This window comes from Chrysemys picta, chromosome 4, assembly GCF_011386835.1.
Source record: "Chrysemys picta bellii isolate R12L10 chromosome 4, ASM1138683v2, whole genome shotgun sequence".
Lineage (NCBI taxonomy): Eukaryota > Metazoa > Chordata > Testudines > Emydidae > Chrysemys > Chrysemys picta.
The window spans coordinates 88,258,636-88,279,140 of NC_088794.1; positions in this window are offsets into that span (position 1 = coordinate 88,258,636).

A 20,505-nucleotide genomic window follows, 5' to 3' on the forward strand; every position below is an offset into this window, starting at 1 on the left:
TCTGTCACTGATCCTTTTTATTTACAGTATATATTTATGTATTTACAGAATCATGGGGCCTATTTCTCTTTTGCCCTGCACCTTGTGTAGTCATTTATACACTAATCCAAAGTGGAGATAAAATGCTACTAATCTGCTTTGGTAGCATTTTACAGCACTTTTGCACTGGGGTAAATCACAGCTCAAGGTGCTGGGAAATGCAGAATCTGGCCCAGAGAAGCTAGCGTTGGAAAAAGATGTATTAACACAGCTAGTCCAACTTCCTGCCAGTGTACAGCTGCTCTGTATTGCACATTTATTAGCATTTTGTCCAGTCTAATTTTACATTTGCCAGTGCATGGGACTTCAACCATTTCCCTTAGGAAACCATTCCACAGAGATCTCATTGTCAGGATGTTTTCCATTATATTCAGCTTAAATTTTCCCTTTCTTAATTTGTGGTCACTCGTCTTAAATAAGTGCCCCTGTCCCTTTTTATTATGCTCAAATCAGTCCTCCCTTCTTTTGTGTTTACACTTTTCCAATGTTTGTAAATTGTTTTCATGTTCCCTTTTAGTTGGCCCTTAGCCAAGCTAACCATGTTATCCTCATAAATCAATCCCTCCAGCCTAGGATGACCAGACAGCAAGTGTGAAAAATCGGGACGAGGGTAATGGGGGTGGTAATAGGAGCCTATAAAAGAAAAAGACCCAAAAATTGGGACTGTCCCTATAAAATTGGGACATCTGGTCACCTTACCCCAGCCCCACAATCGTCTGTCAGCTTTTTCTCTGAACTCTCTCTAATTTGTCAATATCTTTCTGATAATTAGATGCCCAGAACTGAACATGGTATCCCATGTGCTGTCACACCAGAGCTACCTGGAAAAGGACTGTTACCTCCCTGCTTTGTGGCATGGTGCCTCTGAATATACAACCCGCGGTTGCATTGGCCTTTTTCTCCCCAACATCACCCTGCAACTCAGATCTCATTTGCTATGACTCCTACATTTTCTTTCAACGTTACTGCCTCTCAGGTCTCTCCCTTCCAGTGAATATTTGGTTTATGGTTATTTCCCCATCAATGTAATTCCTTACATTTTCCAAGCTGAATCACGTCTCAGTATTGTCTGGATTTTCTAGTCTCTCTGGGTACTGACTGGGGTTCACAAATCCTCCCATCTTATGCCCAGACTATTCCTGTCCCTTTCATGGGTATGTGGGGAAGGTAGAAGGAGCCCCCTTGCCTCCTTATGCAGGGTGTAATATGATTGCACTCCCTGCAGTCTTCTTATACCCCCACAGGGACCAGCCACCACAAAGGGGGAAGGCAGTACACAGAGTCATTCCCCCATCCCTGCCTAGGCCAGGAGAACATCCTGCGTCTTCCTAAGGGGTAGTAGAGTGTGCACAATCCAGCATAATCCCTCCTAGAGCTTCCCACAGGGTGATACAGCTGCACCCCACTCCAAGATGGCCTATCAAACACAATCAAGCGCTGTGTATCATAGGCAAGTTTGATTAAAATGGTGCTTGCTCCCTTTTCTAGATCTTTAAGAAGATATTAAATAAGACAGGACCTCAGGCCTATCCCTGTGATACCCCCGCGCACACACAGACACACACACACCTTCTTCCAGTTCAATCAGTTACTGCATCTCATAACCCTTTGTTTACTGTTGTGCTGTCAGTTTTCAGTCCACGTAACGGTGATCATAGCCAAGCTGCTTTGAGCTAACGTTGAGAGTGAGATTCAGTCAGACACCCTATATAATGCTTTTTCAGTCACAGAGGAGGGAAACTCCGCACACGAGAACATTGGTGTAGCCAGACTACACAAAGGAAAGGGATGAGCTGCCAGGTTCCAGTTGGAGAGAATTTGGCTATTGTGTCTCCTTTTATTTACTCCTTTGGTTTGCCCTTTGTTTTTCTCTCTTACCACTTTACATTCTGTCTCCAGTCCTGGCCATCTTTTGCGTCCTCACTCAATGCTGGCAGTCTTGTGGCTGCTCACTACCAGTACACACTTCTCCCTCAGAAAGACATACACCGAGCTGGTTGGTCCCTTTTCCCTCCTCCCCCATGTACCTTCCCCTTTGTCTGTTTCTCAGTCCCCGGGGCCTACTTTGCCTATTCAGAAAGAGTCCATGTTATTGTGTCTGCAGGCCATGCCTGACTTCAAAGGGAAATTGACCAGCTGTGGTAACTGCTCTGTTCCCCTGCACTCACAGCAGAGTGACTCCACATAGCAAGCATAAGCTGCGCGTGACTAGGGCTCAAGGGGGCTGACATCATAGGTGCTGGAACTAGGGGTGCTGCTGCATCCCCTGGCTTGAAGTGGTTTCCATTATATACAGAGTTTACAATTTGCTTCAATGGCTCTCAGCACCCCCTTATAAAAATACGTCCGGCACCCCGACGTGTTACTGGAAAATGTTGTTTTAAACAAATGACCGCTCCTCCACAGTGCTTGCAGCTGTAACACAGCAGTATTGTATTACTGCTTGAGAACCTGAATGTGAAATGAATAAGAGACAGTGAAAATGACCAGTCTGGTTGTACTGCCCAAATTGAGTGAAATGCAAAATGTAACCAAGCAGAATAAACAGTGTGATGGAGATTAGAGTTGAAGATTATTTTAGGTTTCAGTAATCTAAAGTGTTGTTTATAAAACAAGAGAAGAGATTTTTTTTTCTATATGATTTTAACTTGATTGTTCCATTGATTTTTCCCATTAAAGGGACACCAAGAACCTATGGAGCTTTTGAAATTTTGAGAGGTCACAACTTCCCTGCCTTCCTCCTCTGCATCATAGTTGTGAGGAACAGTACTAAAACTGCATTTTGAGGAGGAGTCCCCAGATAACAAGCCAGAATCCTTAGCCAGCGTCTTCGAATATTAACCTGCTCCTGAACAAGCAATGTATGATGTAGTATGTTAACCTGTAGTGTAACTTTGCCTTATTAAAAATAAATCATCCCCCCCATCACACACATTTTCCAGGAATGTAATCTACGGTTTCAGCCTAACGCAGAGTTCTTTCATTTATGGATTCTAATTGCTCTGTCCTAGTAATCCCCACCCCATTCGGCTGCGTGCAGTTCCTCAGGTGTGCGGGGAAGAGGGCAGATACACACCTCTGTTCTCATGTCGGAGTGAGGTGTAGCAGTGGGAGGGGGGGCTGATGACAATATAGGGCCTGATTCTTCACTGCTTTGTAGTGTGTGTCGTCACTTCCATTTGTGTGCGGTGAGTATAAAATGCATGTAAACATGACCGTATCACACGGGTAGCATTTTGCATAGCTGTAGATTACTGCATAATGTGAAAGGCACTGAAGAATCAGGACAATGGTGCTTGCCTCAGGGATTCATGGGAATTTGAAGCAAAAAATGTAAAACCACACTCCCATGGGAGGAGTGATCCCCAGCAGGTATACTCACATCACACACGTTCACCTCGCACCGACACAAAAGGCCCATCTGCACTGCTTAATCAACTTGCTGCTGGAGACGGGGGTGTCACTTTTTCCAATCCTGTCTAGCACGCATATTGATCAGAGAAGAATTGTGATGATTGGTTAAGTTACCCCTGCTGTCACAATGACACTGTTTAACAATGACCTGATCTACTGACTTGGCCCTGACTACAGGCATAATAACCATTACATACAACAACCATTCTTAATAACTTTGCTTAAGCACAATATGTGTCTTCAAATGTAACCTGTGAGTAGTAATGATAGTAGTAAATATTTTCATTATGATAGCACCCAGAGACCTGAATTGGGATTGGAACTCCAGTCCGCTCGTGCTGTACAAACACAGAAAATGACTGAGTTTCAAATGAATTTTAACTATATGTAAAATTTGAAGGGCGAGCACCAAATCCATCTACTAGCTAGAAGAAAAGAAAAAAGAGATGAGACTCCCAGAAAAAAATGTTAAATGGATCATTTTACATTAATTTTAACTATAATTAGTAGATTTACTTGTTAATTCCCAGAAAATTCATTCTGTCCCCAAGTGCCCTGAGCTTGTCAAGAATACGCTATGTTATTCATGCAAAACTAAGAGGTAGAATTCCTGTTTTAATTATAAGTCAGTGAATCCTAAACTATGGAGGTGCTACAAGAATGAATTCCGCTTTCATGCCACCATTCCCCCCCAACCTTTGAAGAACAGTGGAGCAATTCTACTTGAGCAATGAAAGACTATGGCTGGAGGAGATGCCAAATAGATGTTACTTCTCCTTTAAACTGACATCTGGGAATACTGCCAAATTGAAGATTGTCGGAGGGAAATCTTCCTAACTCTGATAATATTTGGAATAAAACTCTATGCCAGATGTTGCCTCAGAAAACATGAAAGCCACTGTACAGGGGTTTTAATATGCTGCCCTTGCAATTAGCTTGTGTTCTTATTGCAAAACTGACAATTTACTAATTCCTTGAGGCTCATGGAGTCATTGCATGTAGCAGCTCAGTGCCAAAGAATCCAGCATCACATATATAGAACAGACTAGGTACCAAAGGGTTAACTGATATAACCTAAAGAAAAACTGCTGTGTAATATAAAAAATTCTAATAGCTACATTTAATTACAAAGCAGAGTAAATCTATACATAAATGACTTTCTTAAATATAATTTTACAACATAACAATCAAATAGGAAGCTGAAAGTTTGTCAATCTATTGATGTAAAGTAGGACAGAGGGAATACAACTCATGTGTGAGAGGAAGGCTAGTTCAATGGGGCTTGAGAGACTCAGGTATAATTCCCAGCTCTCTGGCAGCCTTGCTGTGCAACCCTGGATGAGTAACTTATGCCCAGATAGCAAAAGGTATTTAGGTACCTAGTTCCCATTAACTTCAACAGGAGCTTGGTCCCTAAATACTTTGAGGGTTGGACCATGGGCCTTGGTTGCTCTGTGCCTCAGGTCCCCATCTCTAAAATGGGGACTATAGCACTTCCCTGTGATGAGGAGTACCTTAAAGATTGTGAGATGCTCAGATACGATGGTGATGGGACCTATATAAGTATAGTAGATAAATTTGAATGCAGGAGACTCTCAAAGTGGTTGGAATTTCTGTTATTTATAGGTATTTAAAGAGAACTAGAACTTGCCTTCCAACCACTTTGAGAGCTCACCTCGTAGAAGCAGGAGTCGCATAATGTGTACACCTCCATTCTAAAGTACATGCTGTGAAATATGAGTAAAATAGCAGCTTCCATTGCAGAATACCCCAGCACTATTCATAGTTATGTAGAGCAGGGACGAGTGACAGGGATTTCTAAAAACAGTTTTGTAGAATTCCATTTTAATATATATGCTTATATATGACACAGTTCAGCAACCCTGACTTGCTTACACAAGTAGTCTCATTGGACTCAGTGGCCCTGCCTCTGTGTTCTGTTGCAGCCCTTTTCTATCAGCTCTACTGTCTGTTGAGACACCTATGGGGCTTAAAATGGCCAACTGAAAACTGGAGCACTAAAATTAGAGGATGCTTTTGAAAATGTAGGCGCAAGTGACTTGCTCAGAGTAACACTATCTGACTGAAGCAGAGCTGAGGCTACACTCCAGATCTCCTGACTCAAAGGTCCATGTTTTCACCACTAGAATACACTGTCTTAGACTGACAAATGAACCAGACAGGACCAGAGATAAAATGTTGCCATTATTTACACCTGTGAAACCCATCTGGAGCAAGTTCTTTTTTTCAGAACTTCTTAACTCCATTGACTGTTCAGATCAGTGTGGCTGAAATCAGAGTGTGGCTACTGTGTGTAACTGGGTAGGTGGCTGTTTTATTGTTAGAAATCAAGTTACTTTTAGAAATTTCTCTTTTGCAATTCCAGGATTCAGGCCTGGATCCTGCATGGTGATGATGAGCATTCCAGGAGTTGCTCAACACCTTGCATAATCAAGCAATTATTGTGCATGTGACAGGTGAACAAACCCTTTGGGACCCAAAAAGGGGGGCCTCATGGTCCCGGTTCCCCCATGTCCTGGTTTTCCTTATAAAATCATGCAATGACTCTTTGTGAGGGTGGAACCTAGGACCCAGAGGAATAGTTCCCAGTAGGAATGAAAGCGATAGGAAGCTGGAGCACCAGACCCAATTACTAGGTGGTAAAAGGGCCAGGTGTGGAGGCAGTGATTGCTACTCTAGAGGGAAATAACTCTCTGCAGCTTGGGTGGGTTTCTCATAGGGTGACCAGATGTCCCGATTTTATAGGGACAGTCCTGATATTTGGGACTTTTTCTTATATAGGCGCCTATTACCCCCTACCCTCTGTCCCAGTTTTTCACACTTGCTGTCTGGTCACCCTAGTTTCTCACTGTGGGTATTTTATCTGGCGAGTTTGTTTTCTGTTGTGAGTCTTATCTTTTGAGTAAGCTGCCCAAGAGGCTAAGGATCTTTTTTGTAAAGTGTTTCCTGGCTATTGGCTTTCTGAGGTTAAACTGGCCTTTTTGCAGATGAGGGCTTTTCCCCAAGTATAGTGTTTCTTGCTGAGGTTCTGGAATTCGGCCCTACTGTAGAACAAGGGTGCCTGTGTGATGTTTAAGTGGGTGCCCTATAGCTAAGGGCTATGTGTCTTCCTTTCCCATGGAGGAACCTGTGGATGGGGCTAGACAGGCAGAAGGGTCCTCGTGGCTAGCCTTGGAATTTCCAAGTAATTATCTCCTCATGTTGGGGTTGAGGGTGGAGTGGGGATAGCAGAACCTAGTTTTCTAGAGGCAAAAATATCTTTGAAAGGTGGGTTCCCCTCCACATTTTCCTTCCCTCCGCTTGAAGCAACATTAATTCCTGCTTAGCCTTCTGACTAGAATACGCAGCGCTCAGCATGGAACAATTCCACAGAGAGTAGCTGGTACCTTGGGGTGCCCCTCCTGCCATCTGTTTTGCTCCCAGACCCTCATGGAACCCTGACCCTGTAGAGTTCCACTGGAGAGGGGGCTTCCGTGGGGCCCCATTGTGGGAGAGAAGAGGGATGGAGGAGCCACCCCTTCCTGCTCCCTAAGAGAGGCTCATTCTCTTCTGCTTACAGAAACAGATGGAAGGAGCTAGCCCTACATTAGTCTCATTATTACATACTGAGTCAAATTCTCCTGGTTTCTATTCAGGTGCTCAGACAGCTCTCATCACCATAGTACCTGAGTGCCGGGATGACAATGGAGTTGCACCCGTGTCACTGACGGGGAATTTGGCCCTTGGAGTAAGTTATGCAGTTTCACATGTGATATCTTTAATTCCTGTTTGTTTGGTGTATATAGCACTTGCTGAGATGCTGCCTATAAGTTGGGGCCCCATTTGGCTGTATTAACCTTGTGATGTGCAGCACCATTTAGTATTATAGACTTACACAGTACTTTATAAATACAGGCTGTAAAGAAACTTGCTCCCATTAGAGCCAATGGTAGTTTTGTCATTGATTTAAATAGGAGGAAGGCCTGCAGGTAAGTTCATGTTTCCTGCCCTGAACAGCTTAGTAGGGGTAGTCAACTATTTTTTGTCTAGGTCCAGATTTCTTGGTCAAGGTATAGTTAAGGTCCAGACTGTGAAGAAAATAATGATAATAATAAGTAAATACAAATATTTTGGGGTCCATTCAAAAGCATCTGGCAGTCCAGATTTTGCCCACGGTCTGCCTATTGACTACCCTGGCTTACAGTCTAGGTGACAGTGTAAAGTGAAGCATAATTCATGCTGTTGTAGTATGGGGCTCGCATCCTGGATTACTGGGGTAAAAATCAAATTGCTTTAATTATGGAAAAAATAATTAAGGCCTACATTGCTCCCAGGTAGGAGTGACTCATGTAGCTGATAGGAGACTGCAAGATTTTTCTGAGCTCCTTTGGATTATTCCTGCAGGGAATTTTGCCTACTTGTTCAGAGCAAATGGCGTTTGGTCCCCCACCTGTAAATCTGTGAGTTTCAGTGCTGTCAGCAGGGTCCCTTGGTTCCCTTTGTATTTGTGGTAGCACAGTGGCTGCTCTAGAGCCACAGCAGGGGACTTCATATCATGGAAGAGGAAATTGATATTCATTTAGGTAATGTGTCAGTATTAATCTAGGAAGCGAATGCTCATGGACGTGGTGATCCACACAGCCTTATGCTTCTTCCCACCTGACGATAGGTGCTGGGGGTCCTGCCACATGCCCTGGCTTGAAGTAGTAGAAATAACCCAAATACATAGCTTTTCGCCTTCAGCACCCCCACTATAAAAACTGTTCCAGCACCCCTGCACCTCACCTCCATCAGCAGATCCCCAGCTCTGTAGAGAGAGGGGAGGGAAGAGGAGGAGGAGGAGGATGCAGAGGAAAGGCTCTCCCCTTTGGTGTTCCCTGGTTAGGACTCCATGGGAGATTCATCCTCTCTGCCTGTGGAGCTATCCAGATAATCTAGGCCTCACAAATTACAATTCAGAAGGTGGTGCCAATTTTTCCCGAGTTACTTTATTTCGGGGCCCTTTGGGGGATGAGTCTTCGTATTTACATCTTCCCTGAATAATCTTTAATTAATTATTTATCCTGCCCTAGTAAACAAGTAACAACTCCCCATGTGTAAATTAATAACTCAGGAAGCGCAACAGCAAGTACTCAGGCTGAAAAGGATGTGTTGGGAGAACAGTTTGTGCACAGAAGAGAACTGGAAAGATTAGAGTGGAGTGAAGAGAGCCTAAGTGTAGAAAGGGAGATGGCACAAGAAGCTAACAGGAACAAGAAGACTTTGTTCAAGCATGAAAGGAACAGGAAGGAAGTCATGAACTGAAGCCCCAGGGCCTATAAAAGATGTCTGGGATCCAAAAATATTGGCAAAAAGATTGTAATCATTTGACTACTTCTCAGGTTCTGTGTACAGGCAGGTAGTATTTACCTGCTGCATTGTTAGGCATAGTTAGGCCTCAGTCCTGCTGTAATTCAAACACAAGTCCAATGGACCTCCATGGGCAAGGACTGCAGGATCAGGCCATTGCTGTGCTACTAAATCTACAAAGTATAGGCCTTGTCCTACGACATGGTGAATGACTTCGACCCCCATTAGAAATGAATGGCAGCTGCAGTGTCCGGTGTAACTGAGGTTGAAAACAACTGGCCAGGGCCGGCTCCAGGGTTTTGGCCGCCCCAAGCAGCCAAAAAAAAAAAAAAAAAAAAAAAGCCGCGATCGCAATCTGCAGCAGCAATTCGGCGGGAGGTCCTTTGCTCCCAGCGGGAGTGAGGGACTGTCCGCCGAATTGCTGCCGAATACCTGGACGTGCCGCCCCTCTCCGGAACCGCCGCCCCAAGCACCTGCTTACCAGGCTGGTGCCTGGAGCCGGCCCTGCAACTGTCCATAAAGCACACCACACAAAAAGACCCAGAACATGTGGGAGAACTAAACCCGAGAATGTCCTAGTGATAAGCCCTAGTGACAGGGATCCCAGAGCTCTACAAACAATGTCCTGCAACACCCGGGGCAGGTAGGCAAGTACTGTGCTGTGGGTAAAGAATGTCAGTCGCTAGGGCTGCTGTCCCGAATAGCCTGAGTGGTCTCTTGCTGCGTTTGGTTCAAGGTCAATGGGCCACTTTGGCTCTCTTGAGCCTCTCAAGAGCTTTTGATAACACTGGCCATGGATTGGTGCTGCAGTGACAGCCATGTCTACAACTGAACCAGTGCTGACAACAGGGGCAACCAAACTGCTATGTGAATGAGGCTGCTGTGGTCGTGGGCTCAGAGGTTGGGAGACCTGGATCCTTCTCTCAGTTCTGTCACTGACTGTGTGACCATGGGGAAGTTGTTAACTTCTGTCTCAGTTTCCCCACGTAGGATAATGTTTGCCGTACTTCATAAAAGATTTGGAGAACCTCCAGTGAAAGGTGCTAAGTAAGATAAGGCTATGGGGACTCCAGAGTCTGTGCCACTTGTGGTAGGTTAGCTAAGCCAGGCCCTTATTTCTAGTTTAGAAAAATTCAAGTGGGGACCTTTGGAATTTTGAGGGTCCTTAAAAATCTGTCTTGCAGAAGCATGTTCTGGGCCTGAGCTGCAGCTGCTGTCATGAATCTCACTTCAAACAGGCTGAGGACTGATGCCTCACGTAAGTACTATCTGCAAGAGGACAGAGGAGAGAGATGGGGCACAGGTGTCATGTACACACAAGATAAGAGAGGCTGGTGCCCAGATAAACTACAGTCCCAAGAATGAGTAGCATAAAGCATCTCTGGTGCTGCCCTGTGTTCATCCCCATTGAAGTTCTGGCTAGAATGATCCATTGGGGAGCCAAAGGGAACTGATGGGGGCCAGCATACAAGGGGAGCTTCTGGCTGTATGAGCGAGGCGCTTAGTTGTGAGAGGGAGCCCTGTGAGGTTGTAGGTTCCTTGTTGTCAGCTCAGTGCTGAAGGATTTCTGTGTAAGCTTGTGACTAGAGTAAAGTTGTTTCCCTCTTTTGGGAACACCTTGTCAGGCTGACTGTTTTGTGGGGGAGGGAGTGTAGCAGGGTGGTCACCCTGTTCCTGTCCTGAAGGGCTTAAAGCAGCCCTGGGAGAGGGCTGCGGCCAGGGCCGGCTCCAGGCACCAGAGAAGGAAGCAGGTGCTTGGGGTGGCACGTCCGAGTCTTCGGCGGCAATTCAGCGGCGGGTCCCTCAGTCCCTCTCAGAGCAAAGGACCCGCTGCCGAATTGCTGCCAAAGAATGAAGTGGTGCAGTTGAGCTGCCGCCAAAGTGCCACCGATTGTGGCTTTATTTTTATTTTTAATTTTTTTTCCCTTCGCCGCTTGGGGCGGCAAAAAAGCTGGAGCCGGCCCTGGCAGCGGCAGGGGGAAAGCTGGGCTGTTTGGGAAAGTAGCCACAGCTGTGGCCAGCTCAATCAGGGCCCAGTTGGCCCTTATAAGAGGGCTGTGGGCCAGAAGCTAGGAGACTCTCTCTCGCCCGCCTTTGAGAGAGAAGGACCTGGCTGCCTGGGAGCTGAGCAGGGTACCTGAGGTGGAGCAGTGCTGGGGAAGGGCAGAGGGAGCTGAGGAGCTCCAACCTAGCAAAACCCCAGGCTGCAGGCCTAGTTAAGGGCCCACAAGGGGTACTGGGGCTGCAGAGGGGCAGCCCAGAGGTATGCAAAGGCAACTGGCCCAACCCCCCTTGCTGATGATGAGTGGTTTATAGACTGCAGTCTGCCCTAGGGAGGGGGGACTAGATGGTGACTGGCAGTAGCCACTGAGGCAAGGTGGGGATAGAGGGTTGGGGGTTCCCCTGGGTGGGGAGACCCAGATCGTGGGTTGCTGCTGGGGACAGAACCCTGATGTAGAGGGGCACCGGAGTCCGGGGGATACACGGGGGCCAGTGGCAGGAGAGACACCAGCCTGCAGAAGGTGCTCTGCACTGAAAGAGCTGATTCCCTAGACAACCAGCAGGAGGTGCCACACCGGTGAGTCGTCCCACCACAGGGAGTAAATGCAATAATGGCATATAAAGAACTCCATCCCCACTCATAGGAGCACACACTACACTAGCTACCAGAACCTAGAGACTAAAATCAGTGGGTTGGGAGGGGGAAGATGATGGGCCACAGACCAGTGACATTGTTGCAGACTCCAAGGGCAGGAATACATTTCCATCTGCAGAGTGAGGTAACATTACTGCTGATGTTGTTTTTGCTCTCTGCCAGTGGTTAGACTGCTGTGAGAAACCCTCCCTGCTGAGCTCTCCATCCACTGTTGTCTATTTGTTCCTCCTCGGGAAGGAGATTACCCTGAAATTGGTGTCATGTTAGGCATGTGGGGTGAGGGTTGACAGCTCTAACCTGCACAACACATCTTATGGTGGAAGGGTTTGACGTGTGTGTGCTTGTGTAGCTCAAAAGCTTGTCTCTCTCACCAACAGAAGTTGGACCAAGAAAAGATATTTCCTCACCTACCTCGTGTCACTAAGAATTTACCTAACAGGCAGGGAGCACAAAATCCCAAAGGCTGTTGTTTGTAGTGGATATGTTTCTTTTCAAACGTCTTATTAAATGGAAGCTTTTCCTGTAACATCAGTGGCTATTAATATCTGTCATGTGATAAGCCATTCACTTTTGTAACCTGGGCCCATCTCAAGTGACTGAAGTCAGGAAATAAAGCTGAGTAGTGGGAAGAGACTCCTGTGTCTCACCCTTTTTTGCTCTCCCAGCACATAGAGAGTTCTCAGACCTTCTTTGATGGAAACTTATTTTTTCTAGGAGAGAGGCCCAAAGCAAAAAGCTTTGATCTGAACTCATGCATGTTAGCATAGGTGCAGGAACCAGGGAGCAGAGGGGTGCTGCAGCACCTCCAGGTTTTACACGAGGCTCCGCGCCCAGCCCCACACGCTGGGTCCTAGCTCCCGGCCCTGCGCCCAGGGTCCCCATGGCACCTCCGTCCCCAGCTGTGGCCCCAGCCAGAACCTCTCTACACCAGTCTGGATCCCCCTCTCCCAGAGACATGGCCCTGCTCCCAGCCACAGCTCAGGGGGGCATGGACCGGGGTAAAGGGGATGGTTTTCAGCACCCGCACTATTAAGTGTTCCAGCACCACTGCACATTAGTAATATATGGATCCTGATAGGCCCAAACCACAAAGCTCCGTTGCACATGGGTTTTACACACACAGGTAGGTCCAGGTACCAATTCTGCTTTCATATAAAGGGAAGGGCTTTGAAAATGTATCCCATTGGTGTGCCCATGTACAGACTAGAATGAAAAGACTTTTTGATTTTTTTTTTTACATTTTGCCACCAGAGGGCACTCACTGATCAGCTAATATTGTTCAAATGGTGCCATTGGTTTTACTGCATTTGCCAGCACTGATCTGTGTTTCAGTCCTGGGATTCTGGAAGTGGGGGAGCAGGGCTCAGTGTCATGTTGCCCATCTAAAACAGAGATGGAGATGCTACGGCTGTGCTAAGTAAAGTAGCCGTTCAGCCTCTGCCTCTCACACCTGGAGCAGAGACTCTTGTTCACTGATTTCCATCCTGGCCTAACTAGTTCTGATGCTGCAGTCCTTGCTCAGGTAAAACTCCCAGTGACTTCAGTGCCCACTGACCGAGTGGAGGAGCCAAACGTTTGCCATTCAGGGTGAGGGGGTGGTAGGAGCTGGAGCTGGACTTGATGCCTTTGCCTCGCTCCAGGGGATGAATACAGAGTAGGCCCGAGCGAAAGTAAGTTTGGGCAGATCCTAGCTCCTAATGGGCATTTGTTTCAATAACACCCAACATAACCAAGTCAGTCCAACTGGCAGACTCTTCTCAGGAGAGGCCCAGGACTGATGTGACTGTATGTGCTTCAGGCCAAGCATGAGGTGCATTAGCTGAGCTGTGTAGGATCTGAGTCTGAAATAGTGGGGATAGGGAGACTGCCTATCAGGAGTGAGGTGGCTCCTCAGTAATGCCGGCTGAATCATAAGGGTGAAATTTGCAAAGCACCTGGCTGCACCATGTTTAGCCCTAGCATGAGATCCTCACACCCAGAAGTTGACAGCGTGAAAGAAAGAGCATGTTTATGGAAAGTATCGCTGCTCTTGGTATTGACTTTAATATGGCAGCTGTCACTGAGCGCATCAGGCTCTCAGCCCTCTCTTGGTGGCTTGACTTCCCTTTGAATAAGAGGATCCCAAGCTCATAAATGGGTTAATAAGAGAATAATTCCCTACATAGCACCAAATGACAGACTTCACCACATGAGAGATGACGCCATTGCCCCTGTGCTTGAGGCTCTTAGGGCACACCCCAGATTGCAACAAAGCAGTACTTCCATCCATACCGGGCCTTAAGACAACTGGTAGAGCATGATCAGATGCTTATAAAAATCTTTGCCAAGATAAGAGGTTGTATATTGACAAAGTGGGACTGGTGTGGTATGGTATCACTCCTGTTGGGTAAAACCAAAATCTATAACCACTGGATTATCAACTAATTTCTGAATCAGGTTAAGATGTAAAAATAAATGTTCTTTGACCATTGTATAACGTGCAACTGGTATCACCCTGAAATATTTCAGTCATTTAACAGCATACACTTGAATCTTGCTAGAACTGATGGGGGAACAACAATTTCATTTCACAGCAACTTTCCAGGCTTTGACATTTGTTTTCGTTCTGCACTGGAAAGAAACCAAAATCTCTTGAATGTTTTTGCAAAAATTGAATTCTGCCTGTTTTTGTTGGACTGAAACCTGAGGTTTTCAGCTTTTTGATTTGAGAAGAGGTGTGTGGGTGGTTAGATTTCTTTCTTTCTTTTTTCATTCCCTATCACTCTGAATCAGGCAAAGAAGAGAAGTGACTGCAAGTCTCCTGCTTTGCAGACCAGTTCCTTAACCACCAGGCTATAGCGCAGGCATTGGCAACCTTTCAGAAGTTGTGTGCCGAGTCTTCATTTATTCACTCTAGTTTAAGGTTTCGCATGCCAGTAATACAGTTTAATGTTTTTAGAAGGTCTCTTTCTATAAGTCTATAATATATAACTAAACTATTGTTGTATGTAAAGTAAATAAGGTTTTAAAAATGTTTAAGAAGCTTCATTTAAAATTAAATTAAAATGCAGAGGTCCCCGGACTGCTGGCCAGGACCCGGCAGTGTGAGTGCCACTGAAAATCAGCTCGCGTGCCGCCTTTGGCACGCGTGCCACAGGTTGACTACCCCAGCTATAGCGTGTAAGAGAATCGCTGCTTCCCGGCTACTTCCTTTTTAAGTTCAGAACTGGGGTATGGAGAAGGAAGCAAAAGCAGTGAGGTCTACAACACTGTAATGTAGAGATATAGGGAATATCCCTTTAAATAGTTTGTGAGCCCTTTAATGATGCTCACTGTGTTCCATGTTTCAGAAGCCCACAGAAAGTGGTCTGAGCAGTAGTGTGTATGTAGCTAGGCCTTGTATGTTTCTCTCTATTTAATGAACATGGTCATTTGGGGCCCATCTGTGCCTGTGTGGCTTCTCCATATTGTTCTTCTTGTGTAAAGACCAAAAGAAACAACAGACACGTCCGGATGTAAGCGATCGATCTTCTGGGATCGATTTATCGCGTCTAGACAAGACGCGATAAATCGATCCCGGATCGATCCCGGAAGTGCTTGCCGTTGACGCCGGTACTCCAGCTCAGCGAGAGGAGTACGCGGCATCGACGGGGGAGCCTGCCTGCCGCGTCTGGACCCACGGTAAGTTCGGACTAAGGTACTTCGAATTCAGCTACGTTATTAACGTAGCTGAATTTGCGTACCTTAGTCCGAAGTGGGGGGTTAGTGTGGACCAGGCCAAACACAAAGAGAGAATCTGGAACAGCTAAGATCCTGGTTTTGTTTCCCAAGGCCCAAAAGTGAGAGCTTGACTAAATCCTGCAGCCCCTGCCTTAATCTGCCATTGACCTCACCTGTCTGGAAACCACCAGGAATCTCACTGAAACTGGATGGTGTCACCCTAAAATGACCTTTATTGGGAAGAAAAGCTAACTAGTGAACAAATCAGCCAGTTAATGATATAGATGTGCTGAAAAATAGCTGGATCTATCTTGCATTGTTAATTAGGGCTATCTTAGAGAGAATCTGGATAGCTTTATATAATCAGTTGGCCATGCTAGCTAAAATGAGAATATGGGCAATCAGATATCATGCTTCAGAGCGTAAACTGATTGCCACAGAGGTCAGGAAGGTATTTCCAATCCCAGGCAACACATGCTATGTACAATTGGTCAACAGCATTAGGAGGCAGTCTTTTTTTTATATTGAAGGATAAGCTACTGGTCAGTGCTGGAGGCAGGGTATTATGCTAGACAGATCAGTGGTCTGATGTGGTATGGAAAATCCTAGTAAAAATATTAATTAATGTCTGTATAGTGCTTTGAACATGTAAAGTTATATACATGCCAAGTGTTGTTGTTCCACAATAAACAAAACATAGGTGCAGTTAAATGTTAATGTCCAAGGTCTGGGCCCTCAAAGAAAAACAGCAGTGGTTTTTTTTACTGCTGCCTTAGATAACTACAGTGAAATTCCCTAGAATACATGTAAGTACAAAATACTTAATTAAAATACCTGAAAATATTTCAGAATCTCAGTTGATTAAAATTGTGCACCTTTCCTGCAGGAGGCTGCTGTTTTAATGAGAATTACAACAGGAAATGCAGCTGTAAGGTCAGGAAGATCAAAGCTGCAGCCAGAGACACAGGAAACAGATTTTCACTGCTCTTTTTCAGGTTACTGGGTGTTTTCTCTGATTTTTTTTTTTTTTTTTTTGCTCTTTGATTCAGTGGAGATGTCCTCATTAAAGAAAGAAAAGGTGGTAGTGGAAAGAGAGGGACGTCAGGGTCAAAATAAAATACAGAATTTGGCACAGAGCAGCTCTAGAAATCACCTTGTAGCTTTCTGTGTCTCATGTCCCAGCTTCTACTTTCCTGTCTTGGTGCATGTTTTCCATGTAGACAATGTGACTGTTTCCTGCTGCTTCTTTATTTTAAAGTGTCAATAATGCTGTCTGTATAAAGAAATTATTTGTCACGCGCAGTAGTCATGTCTTGCATTGGATCAAGTGATTGGAAACTATTTTTATAGCCCATTACAGTTTGTCTTTATGTTGTGATCCCTGTACTACTGCAGTCAGGAACAAAGGTACAGCTAGATGATAATGATGTTTTGTTTGGCAATAATCTGAACTGTTCCTACCCTCCCATACAGGATATATCTGGTGATATTTTATTTTTCATATGTGGGGAAAGGACCTTATAGGTTCATACTCGATAGCAAAATATGAACTAGCAGCACGGCAGGTTTGGATTGGTGACTGGCTGCAACCAGTAATCAAATCTTAATCTGAGGAAGAAGAGAGAGGAAAACAAAGGATGAAATCCTTCTTGACTCAATGTGGCATTGATGGATAAGGCAGATGACCGCATACTGCTCTCTTTGGAGAGGCAAGAGGCCGTAAATATAGAGAGAAAGCAGAGAGATGTAGCTTAACCTCTGGAACCTTGCCCCCTGCCACACTCCCTTGTGTATGCTCCCTACCACCTCAAATGTTGACTTGTCTTTGCAACTGTGCAGCTGGTGATATGGGTGTGTGTGTGCAGGGGGTCTGGTAGGGGAGAGTGCAGTCCTGGCTGGAGATCCCCAGCTGGACCTGTAGAGTTGAGGGGCCTGCATTTCCCGGTGAAGGTAGTGTTGAGAGAGGTGGGTGGGGATAGTGCAGAGGGACCTATTAGCTGGTGAACTGAGGCAGCTGAAGAGATGCTGAGTGATCCAATGGAGTTGCCAAAGATGACAGCTGTCAGAGCTGAGTGCACCAATTGTGCCTACGTGTTATGTCCACACTGGCATGCAGTGCACTGAGCCTGCACCTGTTTGGGCTACCGTGGTTGTTGCCCGTATAAAATGCTGCCTCCCCAACAATCTATTAAGGCCACATCTACATTGTGGGCGCTATAGCGGCACAGCTATGCCGCTATAACACTGTAGTGTACACGCTTCCTACAGCAATAGAAGGGGTTTTGCTGCTGCTGTAGGAACTCCAGCTCCCTAAGCGGTGTGGTCTCTAGGTCGGCAGACGCATTCTTCCATTGACCTACTGCATCTATACCAGGGGTTAGGTTGGCATAGCTGCGGCACTCCAGAGTATGGATTTTTCACAACCCTGAGGGATGTAGCTATGGCGATCTAAATTTTAAGCGTAGACCAGACCTAACTGTGTGGATGCAAGGGTATGTCTACACAGCGTTTTGGAGTAAGTGGGAGCAAGCCTCCCAGCCTGGGTTTATAGACTTGGGGTAGCGGGACTCACATTAGCTGTCTGTCAATGTGTGCTGTGAAGCTGCTGCTCGGTCTGGAGCTTGGGCTCTGGGGGTTGACATGGGTTGGGAGGCACCCTCTAGCTCCCTCCAAAATGCTGTGTAGACAGACTCAAGGTGCTTTTCAATTGATTGGGGGGGGGAGGGAATTGATATAACTTCCTCTACTATAAATATTAGAGAAGGCCTAAAATCCCAGAAAAGCTGCATGCTTCTCACAGGATCTGAAGTGAAATGATTAATAACGTTGACATTTAAATTGTCATCTTAAAGCTTCAGTAAACACTATATTGAGATTAAAGGGGACAGTTCACACCTGCCTTCAAGCTGTTGTTACAGGCTTTTCTTTTACAGACTCTGATCACAAAAGCTTTTTGTCCCAACCAGGAGCACTAGAAACTTATGGGCAGATCCTCAGCTGCCAACAGAGACCACACGTAACTCTTGATAGTGGGGGTGGGGGCACAATTTAAAAGTTATGGGGGGCACATGACCACCCCACGCATCGCCTCTGCCTCCTTTCCCACTTCCCCCACGCCTCCCACACCTGCTCCAAGCCAGCACTACCTTTCTCCCACTCCCCTCACAGCTCCTTCCCCACTTCTCCCATCACCTTCCTGCTGTGGGTGCGGAGCGGGCTCCAGACACCTACTGCCAAGCATCGGTAACTGCGGCTGCATGCAAGGAAAAGACAAGACTCGGTGGGCTTCCCTGCGCCCCCTCTGGCAGAGCTGTGCTGCCAGCCCCTTCTCTTTTTCCTGCTCTTGGTGCCTCCTAGCAGGTCTTAGCGGGAGTACTAGGTGCTGGTGCCTTTCCCAGGCATGTCCCTACCTCAGCCACATTCAGCCCAACTCCCCCCCGGGCAGAAATGTGTGTGTGTGTGGGGGGGAGGGCACATGATTGCACGCGTTGCCTTTGGCTGGGAATGTAAATTGGCATAACTCTACTGAAGTTGGTGGAGCTAGGCCAATTTATATCAGTTGAGCCTCTGGACCTTTATTTATTTATTTTTTAAAAAGAAGGCTGAAATTCTGCAGTAATGGATGGGGGCACCAATGAAGTGCTGTCATGACATAGCACAAATCACCAGATTGACTTGCTCCTGTCTAAGGTGCTGTTTGTGACAAATAGGTGAAAACATTGATGGGGGGGAGGGGTGTTCTCTGATTTTGAATGAATTTAATGCTGCCTGATGCTTAATTGGATATTTGCTCTATCTAGCAACAGAAAGCCATGGGAAGACTGCCTACTTGCCTTGTTTTTTCATCCACATGATGTAAACAGCTGGCAGCTGTGCTCATGGAAATCTTACACATTTAAAAAATAAATTGGGGCTGGCTAGAGACAGCACACTGCAGTGAGGTGCTCATGTCCCAGGCTGTCTTCTATATGTTCTCTCTTAAAGAGCTGTTTATTTGTGGATGTATACAGGAAAAGTTACCTACATGATTGCAAATTGTTCTATTAATATTTGTATCACCATAGTGCCTAGGAGCCCTTGTCATAGACCAGAACTCTATTTTGCTAGGCCCTGTACAAACAGAACATAAAGATGGTCCCTGCTCTAAAGCGGTTATAATCTAAGACTTGGTCTACACCTAAAACTTAGGTTGATCTAGCTATGTCACTCAGGGGTGTGAAATACAGTTAGCCCAGGTATAGACCTTGCTAGGTTGACAGAAGAATTCTTATAGTTAATTATCTCAATACATGGGTGTCAACACTCTGAAGGCAGAAAACACTGGTAGGTGTCTAAGTGGGGATGAAAAAACCATGAGGCAGCTGCTATTTTCTGCCTTGGTCTGCCATGGAAGTGATTTTAAAAAAATATTATTATTCTGTAATGAAGATCCCCTCAACTCTGGGAATGTACCTTTTGAGTTGGAGTTCTATAAGCTACTTCCTCCCCATGTAGGAAAAGGATGAAAGAGACCAAATGGATGAAAGAGATGGGTCCCTGAACCAAGGAGAGGGAGGATTTCTTGTGATATGTGATGTTTTCCTTAAAGCCTTAGGCCTGGGAATCGAGTGATTGTTTGGGGTTTTTTACATTTAAAAGTATGTTTCTAGCTCTCCTGGTTGCAGAGAAAAACTTAAGTACATGAACTGAGTGTACTGTAATGGTTCAACCCAAAAACATCCAAAATTATTTTTTTTTAAATCTCATGACTTTTAAGCCACTCATGAGATTTTTTTTAAAAGAAGCTTAACTTGTGATTTTTGAATGTGTGGGGTTGGCAATGTGGGACATATACCCGTTTTCCCTAAGCCTAACCCTCTTTAGAATTGTCTAGATTTAAAGCATGGTTCAGGGAGATCTCATGGTTAAAGCACAGGAGTCGGAGTGAGGCAATTTGGGTTCTTTTACCAGTTCTTCCATTGACTTGCTGTGTGATCTTGAACCTGTGCTTCAATTTCTCTAAGGTGGAGGTGCCTCAGAGGGTGTTGTGAGCTTTCATTCATTAGTATTTGTACAGTGTGTTGGCAGCTTAGGGTGCTGTACATGTGCAAAATGTGACTATTAAAAAATCTTCTGTGGGTTTACTCTGAAATGGAACCCTTTGCTTCAGTTAGGTGGAATCCAGTGAAACAGAAAGCTAGCACAGTGACGTTCATAAGTTACTGGCAACCTGGTCTTCCTCTGATGCCAGAAACGCCCCATAAATATTTGCCCCAATTCCCATGGGACTTTTTTTAAGTACTGCTGATCCTAGCATAAATGATTCTGGGTTCCAATGAAAGATTCATTGTGAGTGGTTGAATGTGGGT